At 50.7% G+C, this 23802-nt stretch overlaps 1 protein-coding gene and 1 long non-coding RNA gene across 7 annotated transcripts in view; one reads left to right on the top strand and one right to left on the bottom strand.

Annotated features, from left to right (window-relative positions):
- Rai1 (retinoic acid induced 1) overlaps positions 1-23190 on the bottom strand; it is a 94281-nt gene extending 71091 nt beyond the window's left edge. The window contains exon 1 of one of the 3 annotated variants that reach the window (XR_879537.3): positions 22713-23190. The gene's annotated coding sequence lies outside the window, so the exon portion shown is untranslated. The remainder of the gene's footprint in view (positions 1-22712) is intronic. The other 2 variants (XR_879538.3, NM_009021.2) reach the window with 2 other exon arrangements.
- 4930412M03Rik (RIKEN cDNA 4930412M03 gene) lies at positions 12875-15890 on the top strand. Of its 4 annotated transcripts, none has more exons than NR_164316.1 (3): positions 12875-13412; positions 14759-14906; positions 15314-15890. It is a non-coding gene; the product is annotated as an RIKEN cDNA 4930412M03 gene (long non-coding RNA). The 4 variants fall into 4 exon arrangements; NR_164315.1 differs by having other exon boundaries at positions 14754-14906; NR_164314.1 differs by lacking the exon at positions 14759-14906.
- Positions 23191-23802: the final 612 nt, after the last annotated feature.

Below are 23802 nucleotides of genomic sequence, written 5' to 3'. Positions count from 1 at the left end.
GGCCTCCTTTCAGCCCAGGGCTCCCTGTCCCAGGCCTCTCAGGCCCCTCCCCCATCCTTGTTTCCCCCAGAGAGGTTTCCAGTATACCACAGTCAGGATTTTGCTGCATTCCTGTGAGTCATTCTCCAAACAAACCGTGTGATGAAGAGAAGGGATCTGGGGAGGGGGCGGGAAGATGGAGAAGGAAATAAGACCCCTCCTCCCTCCATGCACACAAGGGCCCCCTGGGAGAGCTAGAGCAGCAAGCTGGGTTTTTGTTGTTGGTTTGGTTTGGTTTGGGGTGTTTGTTTGTTTGTCTGTTTGTTTGTCTGTTTGTTTGCTTGTTTGTTTGTTTGAAAAAAGACAGAGTCATACTAAGTAGCCCTAGCTGGCTTGGAACTCACTTATGTAGACCAGGATGACCTGAAAATCACAGAGATCCACTGGCCTCTGCCTTTAATCAAAGGCATATGCAACTTCCCTCCGTCCTGGCTGGCCACTGAGCAGGGAACTTGCCCAGTGACCTAGGAGACCTGGGTCTCTTGAGAAAATGACCACACAGGTCTATGCCTACTAGCTGCACAGTTTCTAAAGGGGCTCTGCTCTGTTTGTGATGAGGCCAGTGTTGCCCTTGTATCTTCAAAGCAGCCTGTGTCCACCTTCTTAGCCCGGTTTCCCTACCTCTGACATGAAAGGGCAAATCTGCTCAAGGGGCTCACTGGTCAGGTGTGGCTAGACTCAGGCAGTCCAGCCTTTCCTTAGGAAAGGAGTGGGAGGAGTATCTTTCTCAAGGACAAGAGACCAGGCAGTCTCTGTTCTTTGAGTCTGGTCTGTTCCCCTGAGGCATATCAGCCACCACCTGCTCAGGGCTTCTTAGCAGGGTGCTAATACACAGGCCCTCCATTAGCAGGCAGTGCTGTCACATGGTGATCCCAGGTTGTGGGAGTGTGGGAACTGGCTGGGAGCTAGTCTGCACCCCCCACCCCTCACCCCCACCATACCCTTCTGCTCATGGCTCTTGCCCTGAATGAAGTAGGAAGAGCCAGGCCTAAGAAGCCTGGGGCACCCAAGCATATTTCTTGGAGATGTTGTTGGGGACCCAACCTATAGCCTCCAGAATCTCTAATGACCTGCATCACAGAAAGCCCCCAGGCAACCTGGAGGTCCCCAGACAGCTCAACATTCTCACTCCTTTCTGGCCAAGCTGTCCCTTACTGTTCTCAAAACTGCAATTAACAAAGCAGACTCCTACCACAGAGCCTTCCTTCCACTGTTGCTCCCCACCACCTCCACTGTACGTCTTGCACGGAATCTCAGCTCACCTGCTGCTATCTCCGCATTCCTTCTCTGGCTCCCTAATTTCAACCTACAAATGCCATGCTGTCCCTGAGCCCCTCTCTGTTCTCACTTTTATTTCTACTTCTGTTCCTCTGACATGCTCTGGACTACGTTCAACTGACTTGCTCACCATCCACCTCATGGTGTCCCCTCTACCCTGTCAGAAACTCTACCAGGCCACAGAGTACATCCTGCCCCATGCAGTAGGCCATAGGTCCACAAGTATCTATCTGATTTGTGAGTGAAACACAACTGCTACTTCAAGCCTTATTCTGAGGTGGCCTTTGATGACTCCTGAGATGAAGAAAAGGAACTAGAGAGGAATATATACCCATCTTCTCAGCATAAGCCTCCCAAATAAGGACTGGCCCACACCCTGATGTCAGCCAGGACATTGCTTAGGCCCGTGGCTCTCTGAATCTACATTCACCCAGGTCACTATGCATACAGAGATCTTCTCCACTGGTTTTCCACACTGGCCCTGGCCCAGCCTGCTACCTTATCTTCTACCTCAGCATGCTCTCCTTGCCTTCAACTCAGGGCACTGGTGCTCCACAACCCATGAACTAAATAAAGACCAAAGTCCCCTTCAGCCTATTATCTGTCACTTAGCCCCATCTTTACTGGCCAGACCCAATAATAGTCTGGTGCCTCCTGCACTTAGGAGACCAGGGCAGGAGGATCACAAATGGAAGCCCAGCCTGGGCTACAGAGTGAGATCATCTCAAATGAAAACTCAAGAAAGAATCAAGTATAATGGTGAATGCCTTTATTCCCAGTACTCAGAAGGCAAAAAGCAAGTGGATCTCTATGAGTTTGAGGCAAGCCTGGTCTACATAGTGAGTTTCAGGACAGCCAGAGTTACATAGTGAGATCCTGTCACAAAACGAAACAAAACAAAGAAATAAAAGGGAAAACGGGCTGGGGTTGCTGTTGGGTGGTGCAGTGTTTCTCTAGCTGTTAGAGGCCCTGGGTTCAGTCTTCACGAGTCAAGTGCAGTGACTCATCCTTAATGCCAGCACCCAGGAGACTGAGGCGGAGACTGCAGTGTGAGCTAGCCTAGGGTAGAATGTGAGACTAGTGAGACAGACAATGTTCACTGTCAAGAGGACAGGCTCTAGAATCATGTGGGAGGTGGGCCTCGGGCAAGCCTGGAGAGATTGATTATCTTCACTAGGCTAACTCGTACAGAAAAAGCCATCCTAATTGTAGGTGAGGTTTCCTGGGCAGGGATCCTCACTTTGAAGCCCTGGTTGCTCTAGAACTCTCTATGGAGACCAGGCTGGCCTTGAACTCACAGAAATCAGCCCGCCTCTGATTTAGGTGTGTGCTATCATGCTGCTTTCTAATCCTTATCTGTGGATAGGATGTGACCAGGTTCACGGTAGGGGAGTCATGAACAGTGAGTCAGATTAAACTTTTTCTCCCTTAAATTGTTTTTGTCAGACAGTTCGTCACAACAGTGGGGGGAGGATTAAGACACTTGGGGTTAAGAAGATCTGTTAATGATTAAAGTACTTGATTGCAAGCATAAGAAACTAAATTTGTATCCTTAGCATGCATGTAATAAACCAGTCATGATGGCATACACTTATAATCCTAGAGCAGAAAGAAAGAGACAAGATCCCAGGAGCGTGCTGGCCAGCCAACCTAGTCTATTAAGCAAGCTTCAGGTTAAATGAGAAATGGTGTCTCAAAAACTAAGGTGGTGCTGGGCGGTGGTGGCACATGCCACCTCCCAGCACTTGGGAGGCAGAGGCAGGCGGATTTCTGAGTTCGAGGCCAGCCTGGTCTACAGAGTGAGTTCCAGGACAGCCAGGGCTACACAGAGAACCCCTGTCTCGAAAAACAACAACAAAACAAAAACAAAAAGAAACCTAAGGTGGTGTTCAGTGTTCTGACGCAAACCTTTATTCCCAGCACTCTAGAGGCAGAGAAGCAGGCAGATCTCTGTGAGTTCCAGGACAGCTAGTTACATAGTAAGGCCCTGGAGCCTAAGGGGTAGAAAGAAGACCTATAGAACCACCCTCCATAGGGCAAGTGTTCAGAACAAATCCATATGCACGGGGTAGTAAGGAGGCTTCCTCTCACTGTATAGTAGCCATGACCTTTGAGGGAAGGAATCCCACCCTAGCTATGAAGTGTTTTGCTTGACAAGGTGAGGACAGGCCAGTGCCACTGAGTAAATACAGTTCTAACTGTAATTCCCATCATAAAAGAGCAGAATTTATAGTAGACCAGAGGGCTTGAAGTGAAAAGTTCTTTATAATATTCATAGTAGCATTGTGTTCAGACCCCACTCAATGTCTCTACTTTCCATTTAAGACAACTGAAGTCTATAGTCCAGAGACTAAGGTCACATAGCCTGAGAAAAGTTGGCCAACATGAAACTTGCTCCAGGTAATCCCACGTCCCTACACACCTCAATACTGACCTGGCCTTGACTTTTACCACTAAGCTTGGATACAACCGCCCATCCAGACTGGGACCACAGACCCTGGTCTATTCAAAGATGGCTGTGATCTGAAGAACTGGACTGACTGCCAGCCAGTTCAGTGCTTCTAGGGACAGCTCTGCCAGGGAGGCCAAAGAGGCACAGAATATATAAGACTCTATACCAAGATGCCATGCACAGACTTCTGAAAAAATGAGGCCTTCCATAAACCACACAGGGCCATGAGTGTAGAGGTCTGGAAAGCAGCATGGAACAAAGAAGAGTCACTGCAGTTTGAAAGACCCAGCAAGGGCCTTCAGACTGACTCCGTGGATAAATGTAGTTGCTGCCATGCCTTCTTAGAACCCCCATAGTAGAAGAGAGAACCAGCTGAGTGTGGTGGCACATGACTTTAATTCCAGCACTCGGGAGGCAGAGGCAGGCGAATTTCTGAGTTCAAGGCCAGCCTGGTCTACAAAGTGAGTTCCAGGACAGCCAGGGCTATACAAGAAACCCTGTCTTGAAAAACAAAAAAACAAAAAACAAAAACAAAAAAAAGAAGAGAGAACCAACCCTCACAGGCTGTCCTCAGACCTCCACACACATGCATACATAGATAGATACATACATACATGTACACATACAATAAATAAATAAAATGTATTAAGAAAACTCTAAGACCCAACCCCATGATCTTAATGGCTTTCAACCTGTAAAATGGGGGTGTGACCAAAATCCTAGCACTTATATGCCTCTAACATGAATAGTATGTGCCCAGCAAAGACTGGAGTCATAGCAATCTCTGTCCCTATCACTGAGCCCTAGAAGCACAGCTCATGCTTTCTGAGTTGCAGCTGAGCCTCCATATTATAAAAGTTAAGAGGCATGTTCCCTCTCCAATTGTTACAAGCATACAATCAAACAGTTCTTTACATGTTTATGGGCTTGATCAGAAACCAGCCCTATCTCACAGTACCTCCATGGTACATGGTATATGGAGGCGAATTGGATCCTCCCCAGTCTGCAGGGAACTCTTCTCTGCCTGGAAGACCTGAGTCTGAGTTTGTTTATTGGCTATCCAATTCCTGCAATAGGAAGCTGGGAAGGAAAGTGCACTGCTCACTACCCTAGTCATCCAGGTAGCCATGTGCATTTATTGAGCACCTGATACATCCCACCTCCAGAACCCTAGTTTAGGAGAAACTACAGGCCTGGATCTGAACTCCATTCTGATGGACTGTCAGCTGTCCTGTCAAGTGGCTCTGGGCATTCTGCTTCTCCCCAATAGCTTCAGTGGTCCTATGTGCCAGAGATATTAGCAGGATCCGCCTCAAGCTGGTAACAAGCTATAAAGCACCAAGAGCTTCAGATTCAAGAAGTCAACTCAAAGGGTGACATGAGCTGCACAATGTTCCCTGGACAGCCAGGACAGGGTCTTGAGATGAACCAATAGAGACCTCCCTCCAGGTTTCTACTACCTCATTAATCAGAGTATGCTGGCTGACTGGCTGTTATGCCACCTAGTGACCCTGGCAGCCTACCCATTTAACTGGCAAGGACACCTGGGGGCAAAGACAAGGGTGGGGTTAACTTCTATCCAAAGACCAGGCATGTTAGGACTCCAGCCACCTAGAAGAGGCTTACCCACCAGGGCCCACTACCACCAAACACATACACAGCCATCACTCCTAGGTCCCTGTACACAATAGACCCCCAGTAAATATCTGCAGCTTAGATAGCCAGTGGTAATCAGGTAGCCTAAATAGGGCACCGCTGAAGATTGTTAAACAGGCGACAAATTTCTGCTCACCTTTCTAGATTCAAGCCTCTCTACCCACGAGTGAGCAAGCATTTTGTCCTGCCCGGCATGGCTCTTGCTCTAGCTATTTCTCTACCTGAGATGCTGTTTCCTTGGAATCTCACATCCTGCACTCCAAGCTAAGATAAGCTCAACTTCAAACCCTACATGTATACCAGTTTTTTTCCAGCAGAGTAGTATTCTTTTCTAGAGCCAGGTTTCAAAAAGGACAGTACCAGAATCTAGCTTCTGTCTGTTCCCCCAACATTGGCCCACAGAGGCAGGCCTCGGCCAGGATTTCCCTATGTGGACTGTTTATGCTTGGAGATTCTGGCTCAGGTAGTGTAGCAGACAAGGAGGGAAGAAGAAATGCGCTAGGAGTGAACAAAAAGGAGTTCAGTGGGGTAGGGTAGGGTGGGGTGGGGTTGAGGGGGTGGAGAAAAAGCATCTGTTTTGTTTACATATGGGGGAAGAGTGACCCTTGTACAAGCTAGAGGACAGCTGCATGGGTCAGTTCTTTCCTTCCATCATGTAGGTTCTAGGGATCAAATTCAGGTAGGTTTTCAGGCTTGGTAGCCAGCACCCTACCCACTGAACCATCTTTTTGTTTGTTTGTTTTGTTTTGTTTGAGACAATTTTCCCCGTGTAGTCCTAGCTGCCTTAGAACTAGCTCTGTAGTCTAGGTTGATCTCAAACTCAGAGATTCACCTGCCTCTGCCTCCCAAATGCTGGGAATAAAGGTGTGTGCCACCACCTCCACCACCATGTGAATTTTCTTTCTTTAAAGTCATAATAAGGATTTGAACTTCAGCCAGGGCTCATAACCAGGAAACTCTACTACCATTTATGGATCACAGCCAAGAGGAACAATAAGAGAGGTGGTGAGGAAAGCATCAGCCATCTAGGATGGTAAAATTGGAAAGTTCAGGTGAATTGCTGAAGAATTTACCCCCATTTCCTACCCAATGGGTAGACTTCAAGATAAGTATGAAGCAGCTGTTTGTTCGTGCCTGTAATCTCAGCACTTGGGAGACTAAGGCAGGAAGATGACCATGATTGAAGACCAACCTGGGCTACATAATGAATTCCTAGCCATCCCAGATGACAGTGAGACCCTGTTTCAAAAACACTGAAAATAAAAACGATAGGAATTAGGTTTGTGGGCTGCATGTGACAGGAGGACCCCTTGGGCCAACACACATGTTTTATATGATTACTAACAGGTATTCAAAAATACTAGACACATGAATAAATGAATGCATGCATTAATACTGAATGCTGTCTGGCAAAGGAAAGAAACCGGGCCTATCCTCTGATTTCATCTCTTGACTGCTTTTCTTCAGCCCAAGTTGGGTGGTTGGGACAGCAAAAGGGCTAAGAGGAGATGGTAGGTGGGGCCTGAGGCAGCTGTGCTGTGCTGTGCTGTGCTGTGCTGTGCTGTGCTGTGCTGTGCTGTGCTGTGCTGTAGGCATCCCCTGGGACAGAGCATGGTGAATTCCAAAGGAAGCTGTAGCCAAGAGATACTGAAACCTTGGATGGAGGGGAAGAGCACTGGGAAATGAGGCTTCTCTGACCACCTGAGTTACACTCAGCTTTCGTTACAAGGAAGCTGTCAGCCTTTGAGGAGCCTATAGATCCTATAGTATAGTATGGAAGATGGGCAGCTATCTGCCTGTGACCACATGACTCTGACTAACTGTGCCTTTCCACAGTGGCCAGATTAGCTCCTATCCTACCAGGACTCCTGTTTCCATGAGAAGTACTACACCCTCCTTGGCCTCTTCCTTGGCTTGTGACCAAGGTGCATTCTCACATATGAATGCAAGAGTGCATGACAACACAGGTAGGCAGGCTCTTCAATTACAGGTTCATCCTGGCCATCCCTCATTATGAGCAGGGCTCATAGCAACAACAGATAATTTCAGTGCCTGCACACAATAGGTCTGCCACACACAGCTGTTTACCAGATGAAATACATTATTGCTACAAATAGCCACAATGGCAAAGAAAACCTGGTTCTTTAGTGGCCTTTCCTGCCTCCTAGTCAGACCTAAGGGGACCTGGATTTCACTGTTGCCCTTTCACAACTGAACTGAGCAGGCCTAGGGGAAAGACTCAACACCGCCCCCCCTTAATCAGAAGGCTAGCCCATCTCTCAGCTACCAGCTATTCTGCAAAGGTATTTGACCTCAGGTCCCAGAGCAGCCCAGTAGGGTAACAATACAAATATTAACTACTAAAGAGAAGAAACGGGCTTCAGGATGCAGAGCTCCGCATCACTCCATGCTGTGTTTGAGTCCTGATTAGTACTCCATAACAAACCCCAGCCCTCTCTGCCTTGGCCATGCAGGTCTCCATGATCTAAGTCTGCCACCAGCTGCCCTGAAAAGGGACCAAAGGGGCAAGGAAAGGTATGGAGGTCCATGCAAGGAGCAAGGGCTACCTTGAAACTGAGCCCCCACAGTAGAACACATGTTTGGCCCCTGGCTGGGCCATTAAAAAGCTGTGTGTTTCTCCAGACCTCAGTTCTTCATCTATGAAAAATGGGTCTGGACCACTGTGATGTCACTTCCCCAATACCCTCTGTTCTTGGCACCACAGGATAGGAAGCCCAGTTGTGCCAAAAGAAAGTTAAGTGACCCTCAACCACCAAAGCAGCCCTTCCTGGATCCATGGTCCAGCTACACTAAGGTCACCAAGGATGGTCAGAAACCCAGTCCTTCCAGGACATAAAGACAAATCCTCTTAAAGAGCAACTCTGCTTGTGGCCACTACCCAACAGTGACAAGTGGTATAGTGGTACAGCACTTGGGAAATAGAGGCACATAGATTGGCAGTTCACAGCCTGCTGTGAAACACCAGTGCTAACAACATAGAGGCTGAGGGTACAGCATGGTGGCAATGCAGAGATGCTTCATTCCATGGGGCACACATGCACACAAACTGAGCCACACTCAGGAGAATCTACCAACCACAACAATAGCCATATAACCATATACTGGTCCCTACCATAAATACAGATGTTTAGCCACCAGACATCATCTACTTATGTATGAGCACAAACTCACATACTACACAACCCCTTAAATGTAACTAAAGCATGTATAATTTGGAAACTTGATAAAAAACCAGCAGCCCCTCTAACATACTGAATTATTAGTCAGAATTCTCCAGAGGGACAGATCTCATAGAGAGAGGAGAGGAGAGGAGAGGAGAGGAGAGGAGAGGAGAGGAGAGGAGAGACAGAGAGACAGAGAGACAGAGAGAGAATGAATTTATTAGAGTGGCTCACAAGCTGTGGTCCAGCTAGTCCAATGGCAGTCTACCAACAGAAGGTCAAAGAATGCAATAGTTAGTTGTTCAGTACACGAGGTTAGATGTCTCAGCTGGTCTAGATGTATATATGCCAGAACCCCAAAGAAGCAGGCTCTCATTCCAGTGAAATAGACTTGCCAGCAGGAATAAGGGCAAGCAGGCAAAGAGAGCAAACCTTCTTTCATGTCCTTTATATAGGTTGTCAGCAGAAGGTGTGACCCAGATTAAAGGATAGCCAGGTGTGGTAGTGCACACCTTTAATCCCAGCATTTGGGAAGCAGACAGGTGAATCTCTGACTACAAAGGGGTGTGTGGATGTTAGCTCTCCCTACTTCAAAAGATATGGAGTAAAAATGGGTCTTCCCACTTCAAATTATTAAATTAAGAAAAATCCCTCACAGGTGCTTGGGTTTTAGTTAATTCCAGATGTAGTCAAGTTGACAACCAAGAGTAGCAGTCACACACACACACACACACACACACACACACAGAGCCAACAATAACCTCGTTGAACACAGTGACAAACCCAATGGCACAGTGGTTCTCAACTGTGGGCCAAGACCCCTTTTGCAGCCCAACAACCCTTTCACAGGATTCCCTAACCCTAATCTGTTGGAAAAACAGATATTTACATTATGATTGATAACAACAATAGCGAAATTACAGGTATGGAGATGGAAATAATTATATGGTTAGGAGGGTCACCACAACATGAGGAACTACAGTGAAAGGTCACAGCAGCATTAAGAAGTTGAGAACCACTGCAATAGTGCCATTATTTGGGAGGCTGAAGCAAAGGAATCACGAGTTTGAGGTTACCCTGGACTACATATAAAGAGCATGTTGGAAAAAGAAAAGAAAGAGTAACTATAGATAACTAAGCAAAGGGCAGTGGAGCAGCACGCACCTGCATGCCAGCACTGAGGAGCCTCGGCAGCAAGATGACCATGAATTTAAGGTCAGCTGGACCACATAGTGAGACCCTGTTTCAAAAAAATGAGGGACAGGGGACAACTGACAGGACCATGAATTCACACATCTCCTCAGATGGGTAAATTCCACCCAGGGGTGGTGCCCAGCCCACAGGAAGGAACTCAGATAAATCAATCATGTGCAGACAAAGAATCTTTGCCATCACCTGGCAGACTCATCCATGCAGGTGAAGTGAGCTGTCCTTTAATAGCCATCACATTAATAAGCTTATTAATAAAATTTACAGGACTGATGGCTGCATGCTGACAACATGCCTACTGTACCTTTTCAATAGCACACACTGATGGTGGCAGGCAGTGACGGGGGGGGGGGGGGGGGGGGGCTTGGTGCTGGTCCTGACACCCCTGTGCTGGGCAAGGGACAGTCTATGGTTTTTCCATCTGTTGAATTTAGCTGCCACTCAAAATGCAAATTCAACATTCTCTGTCTAGGAAGCTTTCCACCCTCGGTCTTAGAAGCCTTTCCAGTGTAATCCATCTAGCAACTGAGATCCTCCAAGGTCTACCTCAGAGGGCCTGGGTGGCTAAGACTGCACTGTGAAGACAAAAGAAGAAAAGAAGCTGGCTACAGGGTGAATGAGGGCAGGGTAGTTCAGAGCCAGATCTGGGAGTTGTCTGGACATAGGAAGGTTGTACCCTGTGCCAGGCCTACATGCCTCCAGTGAGAGGTTATGGAGCTAGGACAGCAGACCCTGATTCTCAGCAAGACCAGACAAAAAGAATAGTCAAGAGATGAACACAAGTCTCTAGGTCTGAGGGAAGGTTGCCTGGCTCTGGGTGAGGCTGGGTCTGATCCTTTCCAGCCTTGTATGTCTGGCCAAATAAAAGTCTTTGCTTGAGCCTAGGGCTCAACATGGGCCAAGAACCTTCTGGGTTCCTGTACAGAATGGTGGCTTCCTCAACCTCTCTTATAAGAAAGACTCCTGGGCCAGGCGTGGTAGTGCACGCCTTTAATCCCAGCACTCGGGAGGCAGAGGCAGGCAGATTTCTGAGTTCGAGACCAGCCTGGTCTACAAAGTGAGTTCCAGGACAGCCAGGGCTATACAGAGAAACCCTGTCTCGAAAAAACAAAACAAAACAAACAAAAAACAAACAAACAAAGATGCCTGGTCCAAGACACTTGTTAGAGGTTAATGGCAGGAAAAGAGACCTGCCAAGGGTCTGTGGATAGAGAGATGAGTGACATGACTACCTGGGTAGCCCAACAGGCTGCTAGCTCTCCTAAGATTAAAACTCCCCATCTCAGATTCCCACGGATGCACAGAACAGAGGATGATACCTTGTAGTGCACTATGCCGATCCGGTGTCCACACTAAGTTTGGCATCAATATGGTGACATCCTGGGAGTTGGGGACACCAGGTTTCTGGGAATTGAACTCCAGAACTTTGGAAGAGCAGTCAGTGCTCCTAATAGCGGAGCCATCTCTCCAGCCTTTCTCTGCCTCTTACTGTGGGGTGGAGTTTAGGCAGAATGCTAACATACCTTGTATGGCATTATATGAGAAAGGCAGAGTATATACTTCAGGTACCTACAAGAGTGGTAGCATACACAGTAAGGATAACCCTATGACAGGCAATGCCTTTAGAGACTAGAATATGGGTAAATTTCTTCCTTTTAACTCATATTTTTCAAAAGTTCTATAATAAGCCTGTTCTCCTTTTATAGCAAGAAAAAAAAGCTATTAAAGTCATCAAATACTTTACAAGTCCAAACATACAGCATGACTCTTTCATTCTTTGCATTTGTTGTGCTCATCCCATATTGTTTTTCAGGAATTTAGGACACACACACATACAGTGTGAATGAGTGAGTGTGTGTGTAGAGGAAAACTTGCCAGAGTCAGTTTTCTTCAAAGTCAGGTCACGAGGCTTTGTAGCAGGCCCTTTACCTGCTAAGCCATCTCACTGGTCCTATATCGTTTTTTGAGATGAGGGTTTTGGTATGTTGCACAAGCTAATCCTAAACTCCTGCTGCACTCAACCTCAAAAGGAGCTGAGATGTCAGGCATGGGTGGGTCTGGTTCTACTTTTGAACTTCTCTACAGTCAGCATATTCAGATTATCAGACTAGAAAATACTTAGAATTGGGAAGTTTTGTTTTGTTTTGAAACACAAGAACTCCTCATTATACAACCCAGGCTGGTCTCAATCTTGCTAGCCTATCAACCTCAGCTTCCTGAAGCGCTAGAGATACAAGTGTGCACCACTACTCTTGGCCTACATATCAAGATACATCCTTCTGCTTCCATAAAAACCTACTCTCGTCCTCCTGTGTGTGCCCTGGGTGAGGCTGAAGAAAGGCAGAGTCCAGCAGCTTAAGAGGCAATCTTCTTGCCAAGACCCTAAGACCAGTATTAAATTTAGCTGCCTGCTCCATACAAGCAGAAGGGGGCAGAAGCCAACTGAATTGGAGCCTCTTACTGGACTAGAGGAAAGAAAGCAGATCAGGAGGGTGAAGTTAGGGATTCAAGGCATGAAAAGCATGCGGAGAGAGGGCAGCATTACATGGGTCAAACTTGGCAACAAAGTTTAGTTACAGGTTTCCCAGGGCAGGCGATGGAGCCCGGGCTCAGAAAGTAAGAATGTACCTCCTGGCCAGGCAACCAAACGTCTGCCAGCTACAAGAGGCCAAGTGCTGGGCTCTGTCGAGGACAAGCGAGTACCTCTGGGCACAACTCTGCCAGTGTAAGAGAGTGTCGGGGCGCTCCCCGCGCCTCGTCCGTGAAGGACCGCGCAAAGAAGCACCAAGGCTGTGGCACCCGGGGGAGGGGAGAGCTAGACAGCAGAGAGCCCTGAGAGTACCTTCCCAGGTCTGGAAGCCACGCCTCCGGCTTTGCAATCCCGGAAAGGGGCCCGGCTCTACCAGGGGCGGGGCCTTGGCTGCCGGTCCCAGCAGCGCGGAGCATGACGGGCCAGGAGCTGCCATGGCGACTCAGTGCCCGCCCCGCCCCGCCCCGCCCCGCCCCTTGCACCTCCCGTGTGGAACGCTGCTTAGGGGGGCGCCGCGGGCTGGCGGGCAGGAAGCGCGGGCGTCTGCCCTCCCGCCGCCCGTTTCGAGGTCGTGGAGAGGAGAGGAAATGGCCCCGGAGCAACCACGCAGCTGCCTGATCGTCTGGCCCGACCGCGCCTCAGTAGATTTGGGTCCTGGTCTGAGCAGCCGGGCTGGTGCGGGTGTCCTCACTAGGATAATGAATACAGCTCCACTACCTATACTACCCAAGACGACCCCTCACACGCTCTGCGAGGAAACCGGTCTTCGGACCTGTGCCCCCAACCTGGTGGCCTGCACCAGTGATAGGGCAATTTGACTCCTAGTCGTGGGGGCTTGTGATACTATCTCTACCTACAGACACCCACTGCCTGTCACTGCACAGTAAACCTTCCTGCTCCACAGGGCTGCCTCCCCACTGGAATTCCCACCGTGTTCCTGGTTCTGGAAAGTCTGTTTTCCCGGGTGGCCATGATACCCTCCCTACTACTCCACTTCTTCCTTGCAGTCACAAGCAGCAGAGTGGAATGGGAGCTCGACACTGACTAGGCCTTTAACAGTCCTAAGGTATGTTAGTCCTAAGGTATGTTAGTCCCAGGGAGTCCGTTAGATCTGTACAGAAGTCAAGTGGCAGGGCCCAAGCGTTGCCTGTCTACAAGGAATGGGCCTCGTCATCCAGCTCTGGCTACCCACAACCCAACTACAGCTCGACCTCCCATACCTCCTCCCTCTCTCGCCTACCACAGGCCTGGCTTCCCTTCTGAGCCGCCAATCTGAAGCCACACAAAGGCCTGTTTGTTTGCTTTCACTCCGACTCCCCCCCCTGGATCCTATGTCTTTTCTCTGCTACCTGCCGGCAGGGCTTCCTCTCCCAGCCGCCAGCGGGCTGAAGAGGAGGGGCCGAAGGGAAAGAGGGGCAGCCATTGCAGAAAGCCCTGCCTCATGATCACCCCGTGGTTCCTCGAATCCACCTCCCTAGTACCAGGAGCTCTCAGTTTGATGGCTTGACAAATGACGATGACACTGGTGTCCCTTCAAGGTGTCTCCGAATAAAGGGAGCTAGCTGGGTGGGCAATACCTGGGTAGAGAAAGAGGAGCAGATAGACTCAGCTAGTCTCCCCCTATCCATGTGAACAAGATTTGTTTGTAAGAAAGGCTGCCTTGGCTTTCTAAGCAACCTGGAGTCTGCCAGGAGATATGGAGATGAAGGGGGCCAGGAGGCCTCGATGGAGCAGGCAGAAGGATGTTGTTTCCCAGCTCCCCCTCGGTTGGTGGGTGCCCTCAGTGTCCACTTTGGCTAGGCACCCCAGAGAACATCTTGTGTCTCAGAAGCCCTGCACAGCCAAGTGAGCTGAAATAAGGCTTTCACGGGCAAAGAAAAACAAACAGCCACATTCCACACCACCTTCTCTACCTGCAGAGGGAGGCTGCCCTCTCTCCCCATTCAAATAAAGAAATTCGACACTGATATAGCACAGAGATAGGCAATCTGGCCTGGCTCCCCCACCAGAGCTCTTTTATTGCACCCTGCCAAGCTGGGTGGCCCAGGGCGGGTCCTTCCCTCCCTGGGGCCTCTTTCCCTTTCCAGGCTGAGTTTAACCCCTATGGCCACTTCCAGGATGAAAACATTATGCCCACCCAAGAATGGAGGAAACCAAAAGAAAAACCCACAGGAAGAAAAACCTCCCTAGTCAACCTCAGGGCTGTCTGTCTCCAAACCTTAAACTTTTCTTACCTGAAAACAGTGTCATTTCACAGCAGCTGATTGATTATCTATGAAACGGGTGAATGACTAATGTGAAAGGAAGGTGGTAAGCAGGGTTAACTTGGAGCCCAGTAGTTGTGATTCTCAACTGGTTGAGCTCATGTCGGTCTCTTAACCTTTCTGAGCTTTAGTTTCTTTGACAGAACAGTTAAGGGTTAGAGAGGACCACCCAGTACCTGGCACAAAGCAGGTACAGCTTAAATGATAGTTCTCCTGGCAATGAGAGACGGGCCTTCACTCATCAGAGGAGTCAGAGCTCCCTTCCCTTCGCCTTCACCAGCTGGCTTTGTCTACAGGTATCCCATCACTTCTTCCCATCTCTGACCTCTAGAAACTTCTGGTAAAGGCCACAGCCACCCCACCTGACGTCCCTAAGCTCCCAAGAGACAGTGTCACCCCAAGGGAATAAAGCCAGCTCCATCAACGTTATGCTAAGTCTGATTTGGCAAACCCTGTTTTTAGTGCTATTTTGAGCCACAGTGGGGATTTTCTGTGCTGTCTCAAAGGTATACATAGGATTGCTTCCCATCCCACTCCTCTCTGTGCTTGACATGAAAATGTTGTTCTTCCTCTTCTCTCTCTCCCCACCTATTAGAGGATGTAATCCAAACAAAGGCTAGAATCTAGGATTTGGTTCCAGAGCAGCCTGGGATAGCAATGGCCTCTATTCTCTCATACCTAACCTGATCTTCTGTTTCCACAGTGCAACAGAAGAGCTGCAGCTTTCAGACAGACAGAGTGAAAGGTTTCTCATTAGCATCCCTCAACCTCGGGAAGCTTCTCCCGGTCCCGAAGGCTAAGAGCCTTTTCCAGCAGCCAGCCTTGCAATGCTACCCTTCTCCTCCACCTCTGAAGCTTTGAGATTGGGCCACCATGTTGGACTAGGATTGCAGAAGGCCATTGCTGGTTCTGCACTTTCCTTTGAGCTTAGACGTCACAACTCATCATGCAATTGTGATTATTACAGTCCTTTCTGCAGTGCCAGTGTACCCACCAGGCTGGACACTTCAAAATGGCAGGGCTATATCTGTGTGGCTACTACTACCTTGCAGCAAGGCTTGTTGAGCCCTTACAGTACTATAGATGTCTTGGCCAGCTGGTTTGTTGTTATAGCGACAGTGGACTGCAGTGTTCTGCTGAGACAACCGAGAATTCCTCCAGACATGACTCAAACATCCCCAAGTGACAAAATTACCTAGAATTGATAGCCTCCTCTCTCTCCACAGCCTATCCTGGCGTCCCTGAAATAAATGAATGCACAGCTCTGCTCTGTCTTAGAACACTGTAGTCCTAGATAAGAAGTTACCTTATCCTAATCGAGACCATGGATCATTTTCCCCTTTAGACTAGAAGCTCCCAGAAGGCAGGCCCATTTGAGCTCTATGAGAGTGCAAATCAACTGCAGCATTTGGTAACAAAGCAATCTGCACACAATGTGTAACTTCCCCACTCTAGATCTGGATCACAGATATTTTAAAAAATATACCATAGATGCTTTGGCCATTTAATAAGTGAGGATGCAGAAGTTGTAGGAATTTGACGGACCTCCGTAAAGTCACATACTAACAGTCTGGTAGCCTCTGGGAATGGATGGTGACTCAACTAGAAAACACTTCTGACTTTACTTTAGATGTCAAGGTTCTTTCAAGTCTGAAGCTCACTTGATGCCAGATAGGGTTTCATCTTCTCAGCCTCACAGGGGCTCTCTACCCTGGTAGCCTGTCTGGGACAGGGTAGCAGTGAGTACTGGTCCAGAAGCCAGCTGCTCTAGCAGGGCTAGTGACCACTACCCCTTTCCAGTAGGTGGTACTTCTGGAAGGAGAATGGCTGGCTAGATTGACTTCCCCCAAGCACCAACAAGTAAGGAGAGACATTTCTGAGTTTGGGGGTTGGTTGGTTAGTTGACTGGTTTTGGGTTTTTGGGAGGGTTGTTTTTTGAGACAGGGTTTCTCTATGTAGCCTTGGCTATCCTGGAACTCCCTTTGTAGCCCTGGCTGGCCTCAAACATAGAGATTCACCTGCCTCTGCCTCCTGAGGGCTGGGACTAAAGACATGCATCACCACAGCCTTGCTAAGAGAACACTTTGTACATATCAGACACTACAGTGCTTCATCTGTGTGAACTCAGATCTCATTCTGCCATTAGGAATGTCTAAAAGGAAGGGTGCTCCTTGCCTCATAAACAAGGAAAATGAGCAAAGGAGATAGGTAACCTGCCCAAGCAACATAATTTGGGTCAGAACCTGGGCAGCCAGGGTGCTTAGAACTAAGCCAAGGAGGGGCTGGAGACATAGCTCAGCAGTTAAAGGAGCACCTGCTGCTTCCAGAGGACAGAAGTGCAGAGCCCAGCACCCACATGAGGGTGGCTTGTAATCACCTATAACTCCAGCTCCAGGGTCGCAAATGGCATGCACACAGACACATACACACAAGAGAAATAATACTTAAAAAAGAACCCACTGCAACTCCAGATCCAGGAGCTCTAACATACTCTCTGGCCTCCACAGACACAAGGCACACACTTGGTGCACAGACATACATGCAAGCAAAACACACATACGAAAGAAAGAAAGAAAGAAAGAAAGAAAGAAAGAAAGAAAGAAAGAAAGAAGAGAAAGAAGAGAAAGAAAAGGGGGGAAGAGGGAGGGAGGGAGGGAAGGAGGGAGGGAGGGAGGGAGGGAGGGAGGGAGGGAGGGAGGGAGGGAGGGAGGGAAAGAAAAAAGAAAACAAATGAACTATGCCTTAGGGATGGCCATAGCCCTTGAAGCCTGGATCACTCGGCAGAAGTGAATGTACAAATGAAAATGGTCCCACTGCCACTTAAGTCACAAGTTGCTGGGCACTTTCTTAGGGTCCACTCGAATCACTGGGGCAAAGTCCCTTTGCAAACAGAAACTGTGGCCAGAAGCCAGTCATTTCCATGTGCCTTCCCCGCACTGACCTCCACCTTGCCAGAAGAGAAATAGGCATTGGACTCCCTGTTTTGTAAGTGAGGGCTAGAGGTGACTTTGTCAAGGGAGACAGTCATTGATACCTTGTCCATGTCGCAAAGCTCTTTAGCAATAAGAATAACAGTCCAGCACTGGGATACAGCACACGGTTGATACACACTTGCCTAGCAAGCTAAAGGCTCTGCCTTCTATCAGAACATCACAAAAACAAATATCAATCCAACAATAACAGTCAAGTGGTAAGGGCTGTGTGCCAGCAAGACCCTCTTATGCTCATTTTAAAATGGAGGAAAATAGAGCCCTCCAAACAGAGGCTGATGCTAGGATTTGAACTCAGGCTGGCCTCACTGAAAATCTTTATGTCCTGAAGCTATAGGACCCTCTTTGCTTTTTAGAGCACAAAACACATCAAGGCCATTGTCACTTTTAATGCTGATAGCAATTCATATTCACATTCTTGACAGAAGAAAATGATGCTGAAGAAAAGTGGCTCCCCTAATTCCAGCAGTGGCTGGAACTCAGACATTTTTTCTGATTCTTAATCTATCTGGTGCTTGCTGATCTGTCCCAAGAGTCCACTGTGTAGATGAACAGTCTCCCCTGCACACCCTTTTGCAAGCTCCTACAAGTCTGGGTGGGTGTTAAACAAACCTGCTGCCTGATCCCATTAGCCCTCTCCATCATCAGCAGCAGCCCCCCAACACACACACACACACACACACAAAGTGAGCAGCTCAAGCCTACAGACTAAGCACAGCCTACCTTGTGCTGACACTGATGGCATTGAGTCCAGAGAGCAAGGGGAAAAGATTCCTTGGCTGGTTCCAACATCTCATCCACAGCTGCCAGCCAATGACATACCACTTCCCTATCCAGGGCCCTGGAGCAACCATTCTCCTCTTCACAGGACCCTATTGCTCCAGGCAAGCAACTGTGTAAAAATGGGACATTTGTTGAGTGTCTACCTAGTGACAACACTTCAAGAGCCTTGAAGACTTAACACTGGTTTGTTCAGTGTGAGCACAGCAATGATGCTCAAAGAACCAATGAACTAATGAAGAAATGTCTGGTGTGGCCAGAGGCCTCCTGTATGTGACTGCTTTCTCTCCTTAACATAAGCCTATTCATCTGTAGCAAGAACACCTCAATTTCTCATACAGCCCCATATGCCCCCCTCTCCCCTACTATGGGCTCCCAAGGTTTCCCTCTCCCCCACCCCACGCCGCACACCTCAGCCCTGTACATGCTTCTCTGAGTATCTCTGTTTCTCCCACACCTGCCCTTCTGTTTCATAGGCCCAGAACCAGCAGAACAAACTCTTGTCTTTTGGCAGCCAAGCCTCAGCCTGTGCCTCCTGTGGCCTCCCCCTCCCTGGTGTCACATTCCAATCTTAGGTCTTCAGTGACCCACCGGAAAGGGGCACAGCTCACCCTCATTCTTGGAGAAACAGGATGAGCCAGTTTCTTCCAGTCCCCTAGGTTTCTTCCAGTGCACAGGAGCACGGACACACACACACACACACACACACACACACACTTTCTTCACAGAGAACAGGTACCAGCCAAGGATCAAAGGGGCCTCTGAGTGGCTGAGGTTGCTATCCTCTGCACTTCACCTGGGCCCCTACCAGGAAGCATTCCTAAGCATCTGAGTTCTAGTTCCCGCCCCTGGCTGTGGGCCCTGGAAGAAGGCACTGGGGCTCAGCTGCTCTAGCCTCATGTGCAAGGCAGAAGGGCCTATCATTCAGAGATCCACGCTAGGCCACTGACATAGACAAAGAGAGATGACTCATTCTCTTGGAGGTCAGGAGGAGGAGACAGGATGTCTGTTTGGGTCTTGGGAGGCAGATGAAGGGCACCCAGGTGGAAAGGGCAGCCCAGGCAAACTCAAGAGGCTGGCACGAAAATAGCTGAACGGAAAGGAGGGTACTGTGCAGGAGCAAAGCAGAGAGCAGAGAGAACCCTGGGAGTGTGCGAAGGACCCCAGGCTAGCCTCTGTTCAGAAATCAAAAAGAGGCTTGCTTCAAGGTAGCTACTGGAGTTCAGAAAAAGATGGCAAGGAGGCCAACAAGGAAGCCTTGGCACAATGGCTCCTTCACCATTTCTCCTGAGTCAAGTGGCCAAGACACAAAGGCTCCCAAGAGCAGCAGGAACGTTTTCCTCCTTCTCTACCTCTGCCCTGTCTATCACTTGCTTACAATCCTCTCTTCCATAAAGATCTTGGCTGTTACCTGGGTCTCACACACCTGGCAGTGGGCAGTAACCTAGTTCCCTAGGTTAGACCCTGCTTAGACCCTGACATGGCTTTGAAAACACTAGGTCTTCACACAGTCTGCATTTGCTAGGCCTGGCATCCAGAGCCTGTCCCCAAAAGAACCGTGGTCTGAGGGCATCATCATTGCCAATGCACATGGCTCTTCCTCCCTGGAAACACACATACATACCACAGCCCAAGCAGCTGGTAGAAGCAGCAAAGGACAAGTATGTGCTGCCGTCGCCACAGAAGACAGCCATGGCAGCCGGGAAGACACAGCAGCTGGCCTTTCTCAGAATCACCGACCTAACCATCTATGGATACCTACAGCTAGAGTCAGCACTGGGGTTCTCATTGTACAGATGGAGACACTGAGGCCCAGAGTGGTAAACAACTCCGTCAGCAGATGGTGGAGCCAGGAGTCAATGCAGAGTCCTCCCTGAAGCACCTTACTCACTCCCCTCCCAGAGGGAAAGGAAACCAGGGCTGTAGAATTAGAGATCTGACTATGTTTTCACTTGGGGAAAAATAAAACTGTGTCTTTGTACATAGCCTCTTGCATACATTAAGTGAGCGATGGGAGGAGGATACGATGACTTTACAGTGGCCACCTGTGCTGAGGGTCTGTTACTCCACATGCTTTTAGGCTATTTGCATTTTTTTTTCAGTGAGAACCTCTCTATGTATTACTTGGGTAAGGAGAAAAGAGCAACTGTGGGGTCTCAATTACTATTTGTAGAGGGGATATATAGCAGAGCCATTTCCAAGGCCCTCTTCTTCAAATATGGTGTGACCTATCGGTGGTTGTGAAGACAGATATAATGGGCTACAACTAGTCATTTTTCCAATCAAATAAACGGGAAGAGAAAAAGCACACGCCGTAGATTTATTCACTAAACTTTTGTTTTTGCTATGTACTGTAGGTAGGAACAATACTGTGACCTAAAAACTACTTTGCACATGGCAGGAGGGGTGTGTGTGTGTGTGTGTGTGTGTGTGTGTGTGTGCATAGCAGGATTTCATCTTGGGTAGGGTTTTTTAAACCAATGGTCTAGATTTGGGGCCTAAAAGAAATACCACTCCCACACCCACCCTACCCCTGCTCCCAGAGGCCTCAGGGAGCAGTGGGAATAAAGACACTTCTGAAGCAGAAGGCCCCTCTGCAGAAGTCAGAGGGATGCCTGATTGTCAGGGAAGGTCACATTTTACCCCCTCCCAAGATGGCCTCTGAGGCCTCAATCGCCCCATACTCGCTCCTCTCCTCTCCGAGGAATTCTCGCTGAGAGCCTGGCCGGGCTTCTAGGGAGAGGCTGCCTTGTGACTAGAATGGCTGTATCTATGCCTTGTTCTTGGGCCCCACATACCCTCTGGGGTGTTGGGAGGAGGGGTGGGAAACTAGATTACTCTCCAGCTTCCAGATCCCAAGGGCCACGTCCCAGAGAAACCTCTGGAAACAGCTGTGTAGTCAGCCAGGAAGGGCCTCCACTCCACTGCCCCCAACCCAGGCCTGGCTGGAGCTGAGAGAAGTGTGGAGAATGGGGGAGGAGAAGGCGGATAGGATAGGAAGCAGAGCTCCCAGATCTGGGCTCCCATCGCGCTGGCGCCTCCACATCACAGCTTGCCTGGCCCCACTCTCCACCCGCCTCCCCTCCCAGGGCAGCAGACAACTAAAAAAAGATAAAATAAAAAGAAGTAATTCCCCTGCTCTGACGTCAGCTCGAGGTCTTAACAGCCCAGCAGCCGCATGAAACTAGATTGCAACCAGATGTAATGCCCTTGAATTCTCAACACAGCACTGCCGTTGGAAAAGGGGGTGGGAGGGGGCGCGGGGCCCCGCTCGAACCGCGACACAAGCGCTGCGGGAGTGCGTGCGGTGGGGCTGGGACGCGCCGGCCTGGGCTCGCCGTGCAGGCACGCAGCCTCACGTCCCCAGTCCTTCGGAGCGTAAGACGCTCGGGTTTAATCCATTCAGAGTCCTCAGGTCCTGGGTTCCCGGGACGCAGGCACAGCTCCTGGCTGCACTCCCGCCCTGCTGTGTGAATGAGCGACCGGGAGCCCCAAGAGGAGCTAGCTAGCTGGTCGCTGGGAAAAACGGGCGCCCCGGGAAACTGGGGCCGCCGCGACCTGGAGCCTGCCTTGTGTTTCGCTTCCCCTCTGCTCCTCCTTGAAGGCCTCCAGTTGTGACCAGAGCTCCAAATGTCACCTCCCAGCCCTGCCAAGCCCTCGCCCCTGCCGCGCTCGGCCCAGTATCCCCCCCCCACAGGTCTTCTTGCCTCCAAAAGGCGTGGGACTCGGCCTCGAAAGGGCCCACGGGCCTGGCCGCCGCGCCGCTTTCGGAAGGGCACCAAGCTCGCGTGTCCCGGGCTCCAGCCGGTGGCGTCACCCCAAAAGGCCCGTGCGCCCAGGGCCTGGCCACGAAGGGACTCCTGGGTCGCGGGGACCGTTTCCTGGTCAGTGCGGGGCCTGCGCACAGGCCCAGGCGGGGACACGCGGCGACCGCCGCGTCCTGTGTCACCACGAGCGGCCCTCGCAGTCCGGACACCCGGGAGCAGGCTACACCCCGAGCCTCCGGCTCCCCGTCCCCACCCAGAACGCACTCACAAAGCTCCCTCGGGCCCTCGCTGCACCGCCCCACGTCCCCGCCCCACACTCGGTGACACTGGGCCTCAGGTCCCAGCACCGGCGCCCGGCGGGCCACCGACTCTCCAGAATCCCCTCATGCAGCTCCTACACGGCCACCAGCGGCCTCACGCCGGCGCCACACAAAGCCAGGCCGCGCGACCCCGCGTCCGCGCCCCACGCGCGCTCGGCCCCCGCCCGGACCCCTGCCCGCTGGGTCCCCACGCCTCGCGCCGCCCCCGCCCAGGTCCTTGTCCCCGCGCCGGGCTCCCCGCTCACCTCGGAGCCCGCGGTCACTCCGGGGCCCGGCGTCCGGCGCTGCGACTTCGCGGCCCGGAGGCCCGCGCGCCCATGGGTGTCCGGCACGACGGCCGCCCGGGCGGGAAAGAGGGTGGGCCGCGGGGCCCCTTCCTCGGACCTCGACAAGGCAGCCAGCTACCCTGGCCACCGCCGCCACCACCGCCACCACCGCCTGGCTCTGCAAGCGGCCTGTCCGAGCCCAGGCGCGAGCGGGGGTGGCACCGGGGCGCCGGGAGCCGGCGGCGCGCGTAGCGGGCCCTGACCGCGCACCCTGCCGGGCCTGCCTGATGCCCGCGGGAGCCCGAGAGAAATGCGATCCCCTCCACACAGGAAGAGCGGCGGGCGGGCGGGCGACGTGCGGGGGGAGCAGGAGAGCGAGAGCGCGAGGAAAAAAGTTCCCGGGCGGCCAGGCAGCTCTCGCTCGTGGCCTCGGGTGCCAGGTGGGCCGTTCGCGCCCCGACAGCGCCCCCTGGCGCCCGCGCGCCCCACTGCACGCCCCATGTCTGTCTGGGGGCAGGGGCTTGGCAGAGGGCCTGAAGGTGCAGCCCGGCGAGAAAGGCCTGGGGACAGCCACAGGACATGGTCTGCTCATCACTCGCTGAGGATTTTGGACTTAGACTTGGGCCAGGCCTCTCCCCGTCCCCCGCTCATTCCACCACCATGTGGCCCTCACCTGTGACTGTTTCTTTGGTTGGAGAATCCGTTTCAAATTTCCTCAAGTTAGATGTAAAAAATGTAGTCACGGCACATGTGGCACCTTGTTGGGTACCGAAGCAGTGCGGTTCCTGCCTGTCAAGGAGCTGGCATTGTGTAGGGGAGACTCAGACAGCCAACAATGATCAGGTCCATAACGAAGATAATTTTAGAGCGAAATAAGTGCTAGGAAGAAAATCAGCAGGTGCAGTGATGGATTTAGCTGCGAGTGAGAGAAGGCCTGTCTGAACAAATCGCTGAAGAGCAGGAAGGAGCCTGCACCAGCAGCGCATGGAAGAGCATTCTTTGAGAGGAAAAGACAAGTGTGGGTGCCCCGAGGCAGGAGTGCTCTTGATGAATAAGCACAAGTGTAAGG

The sequence above is a fragment of the Mus musculus genome, chromosome 11 (genome assembly GCF_000001635.26).
Source record: "Mus musculus strain C57BL/6J chromosome 11, GRCm38.p6 C57BL/6J".
Lineage (NCBI taxonomy): Eukaryota > Metazoa > Chordata > Mammalia > Rodentia > Muridae > Mus > Mus musculus.
This window is presented reverse-complemented; position numbering and strand designations above follow the sequence as displayed.